This window comes from Leptonychotes weddellii, chromosome 1 (genome assembly GCF_054177405.1).
Source record: "Leptonychotes weddellii isolate Sample4059 chromosome 1, ASM5417740v2, whole genome shotgun sequence".
Taxonomy (NCBI): Eukaryota; Metazoa; Chordata; class Mammalia; order Carnivora; family Phocidae; genus Leptonychotes; species Leptonychotes weddellii.
Window position 1 is genome coordinate 63,934,585 of NC_138369.1, and position 15,609 is coordinate 63,950,193.

Below are 15,609 nucleotides of genomic sequence, written 5' to 3' on the forward strand. Positions count from 1 at the left end.
CTGGCAAGGGACAAAGAGAATGTCCATTTTTGCAAGTGAAGCAGACAGTAACTCAATGAATAATCCCAGATTCCTTGGAGATTGAAGTTTTGTCCCCTGAGCTCAGACAACAGAAATGTGTAGGCCACAGATTTCAAGATAAAGATTTTTGGCAGGTTTATATGTTCCTAATCAGAGTGTAAGAGCTAATTACAATGAAGTTTTACTGTCATTTTATAGGCATGGCTTTATAGAATGAGGCTATTTATTTCTTCCTAAACACTGCATACAATTCAGATATTCAGTTGCCAGTTGAGCGGTATAGTGGCTTAACAATGGTTTCATGGAATAAAACAGATATAAATAGTATCATCATTCCACTCAGGTAAAGTTTGTTTTTTTCCCCCACAAAATAGACCTGTTTATTAAAACAATTACCTTTCTTTATATTTAGTCAAACAATACACAGAGCAATAGCAAAAGAAATTTAAACACCTAAGTACAATGAGGCGTTACATTTACAAACTTTACACCGTTATCAGCCACTACTCAATCTAAGCATGATCATAAATACAAACTTGATTAGGTCTCATGCTATCCTGAGTTCCTTGCCCCTCTCTCTCTCTGTCTCTGTGTGTGTGTGTGTGTTGGGTGGGTTCTTTGCTCAAAATCATCTAGCTTCCAGCATTATGTCTAGACTCCATGTGGCCTTCCCTCATATGTAAGTTTTCAATTTCTCTAGCATTGAAACTAACAGAAAAATGCATCTCTCCTGTCTGCTAGACTACTTAACACAGAATATTCCCTCTTTCCCTGTTTCCTGGTTCCTTGTCTCTTCATGGCCTTTGCAAAAAGGATAATACAGGCAGCCTAGAGACATGACAATGTTTGTAAACACTCTTACAGTTGATTTTTACTTTGTAAAATTTCTACTTTCTACAATGATATTAAAGAGTCACACTGTACATTACTCTGAGGTTTATTCCATAACCCTCCATACCTGCTGATTTGCTCCCTTACACAAGGCTCACAGATACTACACTATTTTTAAAGGACTTGGAATTACCTAAATACCAACCTATTTCAGATCTTCTCCTTCAAAAACATGTAAATAAAATATTTTCTTTACACACATACACGGCACACAAATACATACAGCATTTAAGTGGCCAAAGGAACTGCACTATATTAGACATCTTAACATTTATTTTTCCTAGGAGCTTATAATAAAATAGGCACACTGACACAGACATGTAGTGGGCATTCGGCAAACACGACCTACATCATTAAACTGTGAAGAAACAGTGAAATGTCTGTCCCATATACTACAGCGCAAGGGCTTTTGAGGTAAGGAACAAAGACAGGTATAAAACTGGGGAAGACAGTCCAATAGCTAGTGACAGCCACATCCAGTAGGCTAAGGATGCTGGGAGACCGTAAGTTCTTTCCTCATCAGTCCAAAGCAAATAGAACTATGACATCATTGCTTGAGAAATTAAGAAGGAAGATGGCTCAAACGAGGTAAGAGATTGTTAAAAGGAGAAATTCCAATAATACAAAGATCCAAATAAACATAACAGGAATAGATTTCTAAATGATAACACTAACCAAGTGGCTTCAGAGAAAGCTTGCTGACGAGCTTCTATTTTCAAAGGGTGAGTATGAAGACAGAAAAAATGTGCAATGTGAAAGATGCACACAAAAGGGTAAGGCTAAAGCAGAGAAAAAAGCAAAGATTTTTTAGAAAAATATAAAGAAACATAAGCACCTTTTTCTTCCATAAGTCTTTCTTTTAAACTCAAGGCAAAAAGGAAAATGGGTAGAGATAGTTGGGCTAACTGTAGTATAGTTAATGTTCACAGCAGAGAAGGAGCTTGACGACTCTTTTGCTGTTATTTTCTCTATCAGGATAGTTTTCAAACAAAAAGGGCTGAGGGTGTCAAAGAGAAAAATGTGTTTATTTACTAGCTGATTGATTATTAATTCTCTAGTGCCAGGAATTGGGCTCCCCTTTGGCAACTCTGGAGAATAAGACAAACATGGTCTCTGCCTTGTACTATGGTGACATTAAAATTGAAGGGAAACCTGACCACTCCCTTAATATAATCACACACAGATCCTGCAAGGTTAGCAATGAAGTTATCTCTCACTCCTTTGCCAACCTTGGAGTGCTGAAGATTCATTTTATTAAGAGAGCTGTCAGACTTCTTTACAATGTCTAATAGATGAGGAAATAGTAATGGAGCACTTGACTGAGCTTGAGACTCCAGAACTCAATAAATCAGATCTAAAAATACTGAAAGATTTTATGGGGTACCCGTATAAGACTTAGTGAAGTGCACTCTTTTAAAAAATTTTTATAAGAATGTCAAAAACTACAAAAGTATTTAATGCTTTTTTTTTTTTAACAAGTCTAACAATACAGAGAGATTACAGGAGAAAAAGTTAAGAGAATATAGTAATACTGTAATTTGGGTTCTGGTACACATCTTACGAGTGTGCCCCTACAATTGTGTGCATCTTTTCCCAACTCTGCACAGTCGTACCTTGAACTTGGCCAAGGTGGGAGTATTTACAGCACGGAAAATGGCAGGTGCTACAAAGGAGAGATTTTCTTTCTTCCTTTCCTTTCCTTCCTTCCCTCCCTTCCTCCTCTCCTTTCATCCTCTCTCTTTCTTGAGAACCAGTGGTTAAACATATACCTGTCCACTGATGTCTTAATGTGATATGCTGTGGTTGCTATAGAACTATGTTACCCAATGGGTTTCTTGGGTGTGTGTACTTTTCATTTTCATAAATGTGACATTATGTTTCCTTAATGTATAAATTTATACTGTGACCATAAGCATATGAAAGTATGCATATAACAAAGTCCCATCAGTTATATGGTAAATGGTATATGTGCTTTTCATTGCAGCCAATCCTAAAGGTGGAAAATTTTTGTTACAATGTAGTTTTAACTTAGGCTATCTAGATTGCAAATGAGGTGAGGGATATTTTTATAAGTTATTGCCAATTTGCATTCCTTCTTCTATAAATGGCCTGTTTATACACTTTGCCCATTTTTTTATTTAGTTATTTACTTTTTATGTCATTTTGTCTGGTCACATTACTTACATAAACTTCTGTCATGTGTTTCTAGTTTCTTTTTGATATTTAGGTTCTGTATTTGGTATCTTTTGTCAAACACCTTTTGTTGACAAATGTGTCTTTCTTTGGTAACTCTTGGTTTTCTGGTTTTACTCAAGCAGTTCTACCCTGACCAAGTGCTACAGTCTGAATGCTTGTGTCCTCTCATCCAAACAGCATGGAGGTTCTTCAAAAGTTAAAAATAGAACTACCCTGTGACCCAGCAATTGCACTACTAGGTATTTATCTGAAGGATATAAACATAGTGATTCGAAGGGGGATATGCACACCAATGTTTATAGCAGCAATGTCCACAATAGCCGAACTATGGGAAGAGCCACCTAGTCTGTGGTATTTTGCTAGAGCAGCCAAGGCATCAAGGGAAGTCACATGGATAAGCCATTCACTGCATGGGCTCCACACTCAAATCGCTTCTGCCTGAATCCCAGCTCTGCTATCCTGAGTGCCAGTCAGTTCTCTCAAAGTCTCTGTTTCCCCATTTATAAATTGGGCAAAAAAAATAGCACCTTTGTAGAGCTATTTTTTTTTTGTAGAGCTATTTTAATGAATAAATATTTAACTATATATTGTGAAATTCATTGTTCATTCCTGTTTTCCCCAGTCTTGAAATGCCAATCTGGTTCAATTTTCATTTGGTTATATTAGTTCATCAAGCACTTTCACAGATATAGTCCAAGAACAGATTACAGTCTGAGGCTGTGCAGGTCGGACTATTTTTGTCTTTTCTCTGATTGGTGAATGAAATCTCTGTGGAGATTCCTGACACCACTCCTCTCTCTCAATAGCCTCTCGACATCCCGCTGACTTCTGGCTTCAATGGTTGCAGGATAGTGCTGGTCTGATTCTTTCCCTACTAAGAAATTTCTTCCCTCTGGAAGCTTAGAAAAATTTCTCTGTCTCCTTGTCCTTCCAGAATTTCTAGGAGATATAGAATATACATATATACCCATGTATTCTCCTGCATACACACAATCATACACCTTTATGTATTTATAACTCCAGTGTACACACACCCACATGTATTCATGGGTGTATTTACATGCACATGTATATTTATATATGTGTACAAATATGTACAGATATACGTATGTGTATGTACATGCACATATGTATACACACACACACACAAATATATATACACACACATACTTTATTTTTTCATGAAACTAGCCTGGACCTGGATTATATTTTTCAAACAGAAATTTCAAGTCTTTATCTTAAGAAACTTTTCATCTCCTTCTTCTTTTTAAATTACTATCCTCTTCCATCTGTTCATTTTTTTCCCCTCCTGGAAATTTTTTTTTTTTTTGCAAGTTAAGTGTCTTGGAACTGCCTTCTATGTCTCTTATATTTTTTTACTCAGTATCTTCACCTCTTTGTATTTTTGCTCTGTGTTACGATTGTTCTTCTAGGAATCTAATTCATCTTCAGAAGAGATTATTCTCCTTTCAAATTACCTGCTGAATTCTTAAGTTTTCAAAGCATTTTTTTTCTTAATTCTTGAATTTGGGGATTCTGATTGTATCTCTTAAAAAATCTTCTGACCTTTTTGGTAAAGTTTGCATCTGTCAATTCCATTATTTCTATATCAATAACAAAACCTTTCAACTGGTTTATTTGGTTGTTCACAGATACTTCATTCAGTTCTCTCTCTTTTCAGACACATAGTGGGACTGTACTTCCTGCCACAAGAAGTTAAGTGTGACTTGCTTTTGCCATTAAACTATGAGAAAAGTATGGTGTGTAACTTCAGAGCAGAAGCTGTAAGAGCCAGTGCATGTTTCCTAACATTCCTTTCTCTCTATCCCAGCAACAAGCATTGTCCTAGTTAGTGGCTTTTCTATCATCCTGAGCCTTGTAGTAAGAACAATGATGCCATAGAGAAGAGCCCTCCCACCAATCCTCAGGGAAAATGTAGCATGGGTGAGAATTAATCTCATTTGAAGCCACTTAGTTCTGGGGGTTATTTGTTATTGCAGCAAAGTCTAGTACACCCTGCCTGATACAGTCTGCTTAGTCTTCCTCTCTGAGATAAAATTTTGCTTTTCTAGTCACTGTTGAGTACTCCTTCAGTAACGTGTAGAGATTAAGCAATTGGAATTTCCCATGCAGTGGGAAACCATGAGTGAACAGAAAGGGATATCTTTTATACTAATAGATCAGGTATGAATGAGCTAGTTCTCCTCAGATATGAGAATGAGTCCTTTCTTCTCAAGTTTCTTATAGTACAAGGGGCACTCTTTTTTTGCATGTCAACCCTGTAAGGCAGTCAGCTTACCCATGTAGTAAAACAGTATGTTGAAATGGAGTCAGCAGGATTGGGGACCCTACAAAGAGCAAAAGCAGCAAGGAGGGAGATGTGGGCTCCTCGCAAAATCTTGGAAGTCATCAACTTGACAATCTCTATATTTATGGTGAAGCAAACCATGTTCTCTCTTGCTTATCCCTTGACTCTTGTCCAATGACTGTGAGAAGGAAGCTCTGCACCTACTCTCTCAGAAATCTCTGGGGAATGTGGAATCACAGATCCAGCCTCAACCGTCCTCTAGCCTTCTTTCTTTGGTTGCTGTGATGCTCGGAAAAGAATTAAGAGGGATAGGTGGACAAAATAAGTGACTGGGCAACCATCTTCACAGATCCCCGCCTGCAAATTTAAAAAGAACAGGAGAGATTTCAGGTGTCCTGAGAGAAATGAACATCCTGATTTTTTTAAAGCAATGAGGATGTGCAATGAAGAAAGAAAAACTCCAGAAACTGGTGAGCTTGATATCAAGTCTTAATTAAATTCTAATGTGTATATTAAATAAATTGTGGCTGCTTCAAAAGAATAAGCGATTACCAAGAATTAATATTTGTTTGCCTAGATAGGACTGCCAAACCTGGTTGATTCAGGGAAGTGCCATGGACATAAAATAACAAGCTTAGCAGAAGATTTTATTGTTTCAAGATCTCCTTTTAAAGAAGATGAAGAAATGACTAGGAATGAAATGGATTAATCGTTGGTTGAAAGAAAAAATTCCTAAGGAGTGTTGATTAATGACTTCAAGTCATTGTGGAAGAAAATCTGTATAAGTTGCAGAAAGTTTTTATCCTTTTCAATGACATATATCAATGTCAGACCCAATAGCAGAACGCTGGCTTAACAGAAGCTCATATAAATAAGAACCAGGGACTTTCGTTAGCCACAAGGTCAAAATAATGCACAAATAATGCACTTGCCAAAACAGCATATGAAATCTTAGGCTCTATTATAAAGATGTACAGAGTTTAGGAGGTGGGCAAGGTGAGAAAGGGTCAGCATAACTGACTTGGTATTGGCAAGCCCATACCATGCCTTTATACTAATAAGACAATGGAGGTCCTTTATGGAGACACAGCCCCGAGCCAGGACATGTGGTTCGGTGGGTGGAGTGCAGGCTAGAATTTAGCCACCCGATACCACCTTTGCCAGGCACCAATGTACAGCACACAAATCTGCATAACTGTATGGCAATCTCGGTAATAAACTACCATACTCAGCATTGCTCAGACCTCACCTGACAGATTTTGCTCTGAACTGGGTGTTCCTTTTTAAGAGAGACTTTGAAAGTGGGATACTTTAAAAGATGAACTGAGTAGCAATTAGTTTGGAAAGTAATTCATATGAGAAAGGATTTAAAAACCTGGTAAAGCTAAGACTTGATAAGAGAAAACTCAGGAGACCATGATAGCAGACTTCAACTATATGAAAGGAAAGGGATTAGATTTATTCTGGGTAGATCCAGAAGGTCAAATGAGGACTAGCAAGTAGACTCACAATGCCATGTAGAGAGTGAGTGTTTAAGAAATATGATAAATCAAGTCATAATTATAGTAAGATGTATGTTTCACTTAAGTTAAAGGGGTATTTTTCCATAAATATGGCAATTCAAAAATAAAATGGTTTCTTTTGAAAATAAGTTCCTTATAAGCGGAGAGTTCACCAGTCAAGAATTTTATAGCAGAGCCTTCATTAAGCAAAGATTGAACTAGCAAAACTGTTTCTAAAATTTACACAATGCCACAGCACACAGTGTTTGATTATGCATATGTAAGGAGCTGTAAGAGATACAAACACAAATAACACACATTTGTGCCTTTAAGGAGCTCACAGTCTAGTAATGAAGACAGATATGTACACAGCCATGACACTAAGCTATAAACAATTATTTCCTGAATGCAACCAGTATACAAAACAAACCTGTACAACAGAAACCATGTATCTTACTTTTATTCTCACCTGCAAGAACTGGAGCCTGAACCACCCAATATTTTACCATATATGTTTATTCTCTTGTCTTTACATATGTAACCCCAGTAGGAATACTAATAACATATTTATTCACAACATCCACTTAAGTCTACTTTATTCTTAGGTATCAGAAAACAGACCTGAACACAGTGCCATCTGCTCAACTCTCATTCATGTTTTAATCTTCTTAAATAAGAATTACCATTCGTGCTTCCTAAGGAGTCTATACATCTGGTTTACCTAGGAGGGTCCTGGCCTATGCCTATTGTCCCAGCATAATTACTAATACCACATCCATCACTCTCAAAAGTGTCCAGTTTGGACTTTAAATTATACAGTCACTCTGATGCTATCCTACCTTCTAAATGCCCTGTGATCTGCTTTGTGGAACATAAAGAAGCCTAAAAACCACTAAATGAGTAGTTTTACATTGAACAAGACACTTTTTAGGTGACCATTAACACTACTTAAATACGAAGCAGATTAAAATAGTTACCTAAACAAAATGCAAAGACCTATGGAAGTGTGGTAGGAGAAGAGAAGAACTCCAACCAATTACAACAGAAAGGCTCTTTGAGAAATAGGGAATTCCCTTAAAACCAAGAAATAGGTTAAAATGTCAGTAAGTGAAGGGGGCATTTCAGCTAGAACATGGAAATACTTTTATGCTCATGTTTTTTCATTCATTCATTTATTCACCCAATAAGTAAGAATATAAGTAAAATTGGTTCAAGGAAGAGTATATTACGTAGGTAACAAAATTGGGAAATAGAAATATTGGGTTAGTCAGATATTCCTATATCAACATTCCTTTTTTGTTGTTAGCAACAGAAATTGAAATGGAAGGAAAATAAGAGAAAATGGGTTTTCTAAGGTATTTTACATATTATTGTTAGCAAATGTGATTCAATATAACCATCTAAAATAGTAATGGTTTATCCCTCAGTGATTTTCTTCATTCAAGTCATTTTTTTTCTCTTTCTCCTGCCTGGGGATTTATGATTTAACAGGCTGTAATAGGCAAGATAAAGCCATTCATCATGCAGGCTTAATGTGGGAAAGTAAATTTAACTTGGTGAGCTTGATATATAAATATTGGCCTTTTTGGGAACACACAGAGCATATTTACTTGAGTGTAAAATCCAGGCTATATACTATGTCCAACAAATTTCTCAGGCTCAGGGAAGGACCTTTCAGTTATGAAGCCTGTAGAGACTACTACTCAGGTGGGAGAAAGAAGTTATGTATTTCTCTTGCCCCTACTCCTTTGACAGGATCTTAATAACAGTACATTTTATCTCAGTATTTATATTCATATTTATATTTAAAAGACTATGGAAATTAACATCTAGCTACCTGGAAATTTGAGAGTGGATTTACTCTGGGTAGATTTATTCACAAAGATGGTTGGCATGTCTCTGACAAAGACAAGGCAAATGAAAATGGCATTTTATAAGTTTTAATGCCCTGTCTAGACATTGTTGATAAGTCACCAACTGTTGTATATCCCAGAAAGGCTTTGCGTAACAAATGTGGAGAATACCATCAGAAGGAGCTGACTGAGGCTGTATATCAACCAGTCAATACAGAGAATATTGCCAGGCTGATCAATCAAATTACTTCACTTTTATTTATTTTTAGCCAATGATTCTAGAATTCTTCATATAAAGCTAATTTAAATTTAAATTGAGAAATTTGAAAATGTAGCTACACATCTCCATTTAAAGCCTTAGTATCAAGAGCCATGCTTAAAGTTTCACAGTGGATATGTTCCATTCATATAATTAAAAATATTTTGAGACATTGGTCATCTTATTTCAAAATCCTTAAAAAGGGGGTGTGGGGGGGCTGTGGGTGTAAATAGCACCTCTCATCACAGGTGGTGGTTTAAGTCAAGCCGTCATCAATACCAAAAGGTTTTGCCAAAGCCAAAAAAGAAGCCATCTCCATGACAGTCTCAGCTAGCATACCTTCAGTTAAATACAAATAATGTTCACAAGCAGAGTTATCAAGGAATGCTGTTTCCTGAATATCCAGTCAGTAGAGATAATTCATTTCAGTTCAACATAATCTGAGTGCCTACAACATGATAACCTCTAGGTTCTGGAGACTGAAAGTTAAGTAAACAAGTATATAATCTTCCGGTTTAAGGTATCAGCCTAATATAAAGGCAAAGAGATGGACTCAGATCATTAATTTTCAATTTGTCCAACTGCTTCACCTATATAAAAATATATATACTGGATGAGGAAGGGGTATACAAAATTATGGTAGTGAATCTGACCTTCTAGGGCTCAGAACTGAGACTCTGGATTGTAGGCAAATTGGCACATAGAGAAACAGTAAGACACGACCATACTCCAGGGGTACCAATGACACATTTTTTAGTTCAGTTGATGATACAGTCAAGGTGGTCTCCAAGCTGGTCAGGGAAGGCTACAGAGAAAAAGGGTGGACTTTAGAGTATACTGGATCTAGGAAGACAGAGGGCATTCTAGGAAGTTAGGGTCAGTGGAAAACTCAGAGCAAAGAAATCTATGCAATTTCTAGAGATTGAAGTGGGGCAAAAAGAGCAATGAGACAGATGCTATAGCTCAATTAATAGGACAAAAGACTTGAATGATGAAGGCAGAAACATTTATGGTGGCCTTAGAGTCAACTAAACAGCTAGAGAATTGGAAAATGACCCAAGGATCAGTGTTTTTGCAGTCTTTCAATGGAAATTTCCCATTCACAAAGTCAGGCCATTCACAGTTATGATGGTTGACCTCATTCTATTTAAGTGATGATGCTAAGCAGAGGACAGTTACTCTGTGAAACGCAACCAAACACAAAACACTATACATACATACCAAACCATACATCCAAGGGGTAAGGCTCCAGTTACCTAAGATATCGGATCATAAATTCTCCATTCTGTGTTGAAAAATAAAATCCTCACTTGTCTTGAAAAGAGAATTTTAGCATGCAATTAACTCACTATACACTGACTTGTTGCCCCAAGTAGATCAGTTCTTTGCATCAGTTTTCAAGTACATTAGAGCTTTCAAGTAGCAAAACATATTTTGTGTTACGCAGGACACCATCAGTCATGTGTATCAAGCCCTAAAATGTCAGAAATGATTCTGACATTCTCTTAAACTGTTACAAGTCTGGGAAGTCACAGAAGTGTAACTTTATTGACAACAGTAAAGTACTTAGGGAAAAGCAGAATAAAGAGGTAAGCATGTAAATTACAACTATACCTGTTTTCTTCCTTTAGGGCTTGAAGGTATCACCCAGGTGATAATTATGACAGCATACACACTAAGCTTTTGATATAAGCCTGACGAATAACTCCAGGATAAGATTTGGGGGTCTCAGAATGCTTAGCTGAATGGGTTAGGAAAAGATATGATTAGAGAAAATGCTTTGGCTTCAAAATATATTGATCTTGTAACTGTTCCTATACAGATAATGATATCCAACATAATGTGTTCCACTTATATTTAGAAGAGAAATTTTCCATTCTGATTTCGTAGTTAGAATCTCCTAATTGCATTTAAAAGCCTGAGAAAGCCCCAACTGTTCACTCTTTGAAAATACCCTTCTATAAATAAGGCTAATAGCTTCATTTCTTTACAATAATGGGATTAACTATTTATAGACATAACGACAGGTCAAAAACCAATCTCCATTATCTGCCAGATGAAAACAATTCAGTAACTGTTTTTGGCATTTTTTTTTAATGCAGTGGCTGTAACACGATGATATTTGAGATAATTACTGACCTTTGTCAGAATAAATACTATCAACACAAACCTACCCTGAAACTAACTGAAGAAAAAGATGCAGCTATTGCAAATTCAAGGTGCTGGAGGGCTAGGGGAGTAAAAGCAGACTTTCTAGCAGGTCTTCCTGCAGGTGGCAGCCGCTTATCAGACACACTTGATAAAGTCAATATACATTCCAGTTGCTTTTTTGTTCATTCTCTACTATTTGTCAGTTCTTTGAAGAGGTGTCTGCGTGCCCACCAGGTTAGCAAGAGTCAGCTGTTTTGCTGAATTGCCATAAGTGAAAAATAAACTGTTTCCTCCAGTTAAGAAGTTTTAAAAAATCAGTTTTCTATTAAAGTAACACTGGCAAAGATAAAATAATAGGAACTATATTATTCTGGTTATTCTAAAGCTACCTCTCTGAACATTTTTCTAAAGAGGCACTCTTCATTATTAATGAGTTGGGGTGAATCTTAACGCTGTTCTCTTCACTGTACCTAGCTGACCAATCCACCATCTAGAAATCTGTGATCCTTACTATGGGGTCAGCATTGTGAACTACAGAAAAGGGTTTCTGGTCAATATCTTGTTTTTGCCTGCCCTATAGACTCCTCTCTCTCTGCATCTTTTCTATTCAGGGCTAGTCATTTACTCATCCTACAACTGGCTCACAAGAATTAACTGGCTCTTCTATCAATTTGCTCTTTTATTCTCTCCTTCTTTTATATCTTACATCCTTCTCCACACCAGGAGGAAACCCTAAAAAACTATTTTTCATTACTTATTTTCAATCATTTGAATAAAAATCTACATTTAAATTTTAAAAAGAAAATTTTGTCTCTGCATTTTCTCCTTCTTGGCCACCCTATCCCTCCCCCATAATTTGTCACTCTGAGGATACATTTCATTCTACCAATAAGCTGATAAAACATCGGTACATCTTTATGGGTGCCAATCTATTAAACCATCTTTACATTCCTGGAGATGAGCAAATAATCCCATCAAATAAAGTCCAGTGCCAATACTAAGCTTATAACCTGTCCAAATTAAATTCCTTTATGTAACATGCAACTTACTGGGGACATCCCTTATATAGCAATTCCTTCCATTCCCTATTTTATCCTGGACAACATTATAGGAATGAGTCCAATGAGTCAACATGAATTCAGGGACCCTTCTTCCAAACAATGAATGCATGAGATTAATGAGATTTTGGAAACACAAGTGTTAATTGCAAATCATCAAATCACACTGCATACAGATTACTAAGCAAGAACAATACTTCTTCACTTAATTACAAGCATAAAATAGAAGTGTTGTTTTGCTTTTCACCATCAATCCTTCCCTGTTAGAGATGATAAAAGTCAAAAAATCCTAATTTGTTAGGTCAGGAGATCATCCCTAGATCACTGGTTTTCAGCCACTTTTGAACCAAACCTACTCCCTGAGAATCAGGCCCCTCCCTGCACTCCTAAAATCTACAAAAGACAATCTGAAAACCACTTAATATAGTCTCCTCACTTTGCTTACGGGAAAGGGACTGATTATATGCCTTGCCCAATGACAACCACATGGTTAATTTAGAGGCAGAGCATGTGTGTTCCCGCCTCCCACTCGCTATCCCTCCCCTTTCCCCCCTTTCCCTGCCCCTCACTTTCCCTTTCCTTTTACCCCTCCTCTCTCTTCCTCTGCTTTGGTGATGGATTCATTTGCCTAGGGCCATGTTTCAGGTCCTCCTTCTGTATTGGCTTCATGCCCTCAGTCCCTTCAGTCTCCACCCTTTACTTCCCAGATAAAGAGCCCATCACTCAAGGTCATATGCTAATTTGTATAGGGCTCCCAGCAGCCTTTCTGCTCTTATTTCACTTATTAGACTGTAAGAGCAATTATTTTTCACCTTCATGGTTTCTAATGAGAAAAGACTGCTTTCCTGGGACAGTATCTCTGGAATGACTATCACTCCAGAACAACAAGAAAAGTTGTTTTGACAGTGTTTTTTGTTTCTATTCCTCTCCTCCTCCACCTCTTTTAAATATTTGTCTGGAAGCTATAAAAAAAAAAACAAAAACCGACAATACTTCAATTGATGCCATTTACATTTCTAAGTACTCCTAATCTCAATATGGCTGGATGTTTTTAGAAACAAGGGTTGTCCCATCTGCCTGACTAAGCAGCCATCTCCTGGGCTCACTCATTATTAATTCAGAAATTGCCCAAGATTTCCTGCCTAAAATTTGATGAGATTGGCCTGTGGGTGCAAATGCTGATCCCATAACATCAGCCAGGTATGAGGCTTCATTACTACACTGTGTGATGAAATCTTTTTACTTCCCTATTAGAATGATCATAATCACAACAGTAATCAGAGATCTTCTACTCCCATGGCTTATTTAACTGCATGTCAATCAGAATTCCTATTAGGCTAGATGCTCTTCCTCCTCTTTTTAGACCAGATGAGTTCATTGTTGTCATTACAGCACCTCCTGCTTTGGGCAATGAATGCGATACTACATAAGGACTAGACCAATTAGTAGGTGGCAGCTTTGCCGACAATCTTGTACTTAAGAAACTGGAAGCGGTGAGGACCACACGACGGTTTCAAAAACAGTAATGCACGTGAAGAAATAATACACTTCAGAATCAGTAGCTTTCAGAACAAAATGAAAACACAAACTCAATCTACTGTCAACTTCAACAAACACTTTAAAATATAATAACTGCCAGTAAGGACAGTGACAGCTACTACAAAAATTAAAAGCCCTAAGAAGAGAATTGTCAATATAGAGAACTGTCCAAAGATCTATTTACTGTTAATTTTTTGATGCGCCTATTCAAATGCTTCAGTATAAAAACAGCATCATACTTTATGGGTATTTTGTCTTTTTGCCCTAATTAATAAAGTAATTATGGCAAGGATCTACACACTGGATACAGAGAGATATGATAATATATTAGTCCTAGATATACACAAACCTATAAATCCTCAGTCACCATTAACAAGAATTCACTAAGAGTACATTCTTGCAATTTTCTCTGAATCTTCCGACAACTACTTACTGAGCACCTACCATGTACCTATCACTGAAAGTGCTGAGGACAGAACAGAGAACAGAGCAGCAAAACTCTCTGCCACCATAAATTTAAAAATAAGAATTGTTTTTTTAAAGCTAGCGCACTTACTGCTCTAAAGTCATAGTTACAAATAACTACCAGAACTGGCTTTACATCCATTTAATCAGTAAGTGACAACCCACCTCAGTGAATGTTCTTCTGAAAGCCAACCGAACAGTAAAAAGCCCTTGGTCTATCTTCCTATTTTTCTCTATCTCCCGGCCCCACTCTCAAAAATAAGGTTCAAAAGGGCAAAGACCAGCTCTGCCTTCTTCACCCCATCTCGGCAGCATCTACTTGGGTTTTTGGCACACAGTTGATGCTTAGTAAATAGTGTTAACTGATTGAGAGTGAGGAAAGCAATCTGATTAAACTAAATCGTACAAATACGTGAATTAATGTTAGCCCTTTAAGTTCCACACCTATTACACTTTAAAAGGACCAAACTCGTTATACTTAAATAAAATTGACCTCTTAGGGAAAGAGGGACCCATGATTTGGTGAGCCAGAGAGGTCACATTCATATTCCCAAGATCAGCTATACACCTGGTTTCAGTCTTTTCTGAATCCACAGAATTCTAAAAAGCCTCAAATTTTTTCACAGTTGCTTCCCTCCCCGGCTCCAGCAGCAGATAAGACACATATGCATTTTTAGATGATCAGTTTGTGGGAAGTGATTGCCTAATTTAGCCTTGTCCATTTATGTGTAACAACAACACTGTGAAACTACTCTCTCATCCATCCATCAAACTTCTATTATCTGAAGTGTAATTGTTATTTCACTAAGGGATCACAAAGACAGTACCTGTTTTATATGTTGCTGCTTCAACAGTTTGTGAGCTATGCATCCAAATTTAGCTTTTTGTTTCAGAGGGAAAGGGAAGAGATGGGGAAGCAACCATATTTACTGAAATGTCTCTCAGTCAGACACTTTGATGCATATTCGACTTACATTATAAAATTCATAATCAAACCTATTTATTTGGTAATTCACTCAATCATGGTGATATAGCAGGTTCTGTGCTCAGCACTGGAGATAAAACAATAAACAAGATGACGTATGGGAAAATGTACACAGTAGAATGATACCTGCAAAGGCAGTAACATTAACCCCATTTTTCAGATAAGAAAACAAGGCTCAAAGAGCTTAAAAAAATGTGTCCAAGTCATACAAGTTTCAGGGCATTGTAAGTTTCAGAGCCAGAATCACACCACCCGGGCCTTTCTGACTTGACTGTAAAACTCAACCTTTTTGCTATCAAGCAACTTCCCCTTCATTTAGCCATTTCTGTCCAAACTATGGTCCTCAGACAGCAGCATCAGCGGCCCCTAGAAGCTCGTGAA

General features: G+C 37.2%; 1 protein-coding gene across 2 annotated transcripts in view; it reads right to left on the reverse strand.

Moving 5' to 3' along the window:
- Nucleotides 1-15,609, reverse strand: part of ZCWPW2 (zinc finger CW-type and PWWP domain containing 2) — a 312,121-nt gene that overhangs the window by 14,017 nt on the left and 282,495 nt on the right. The gene's annotated exons all lie outside the window — the stretch shown is intronic.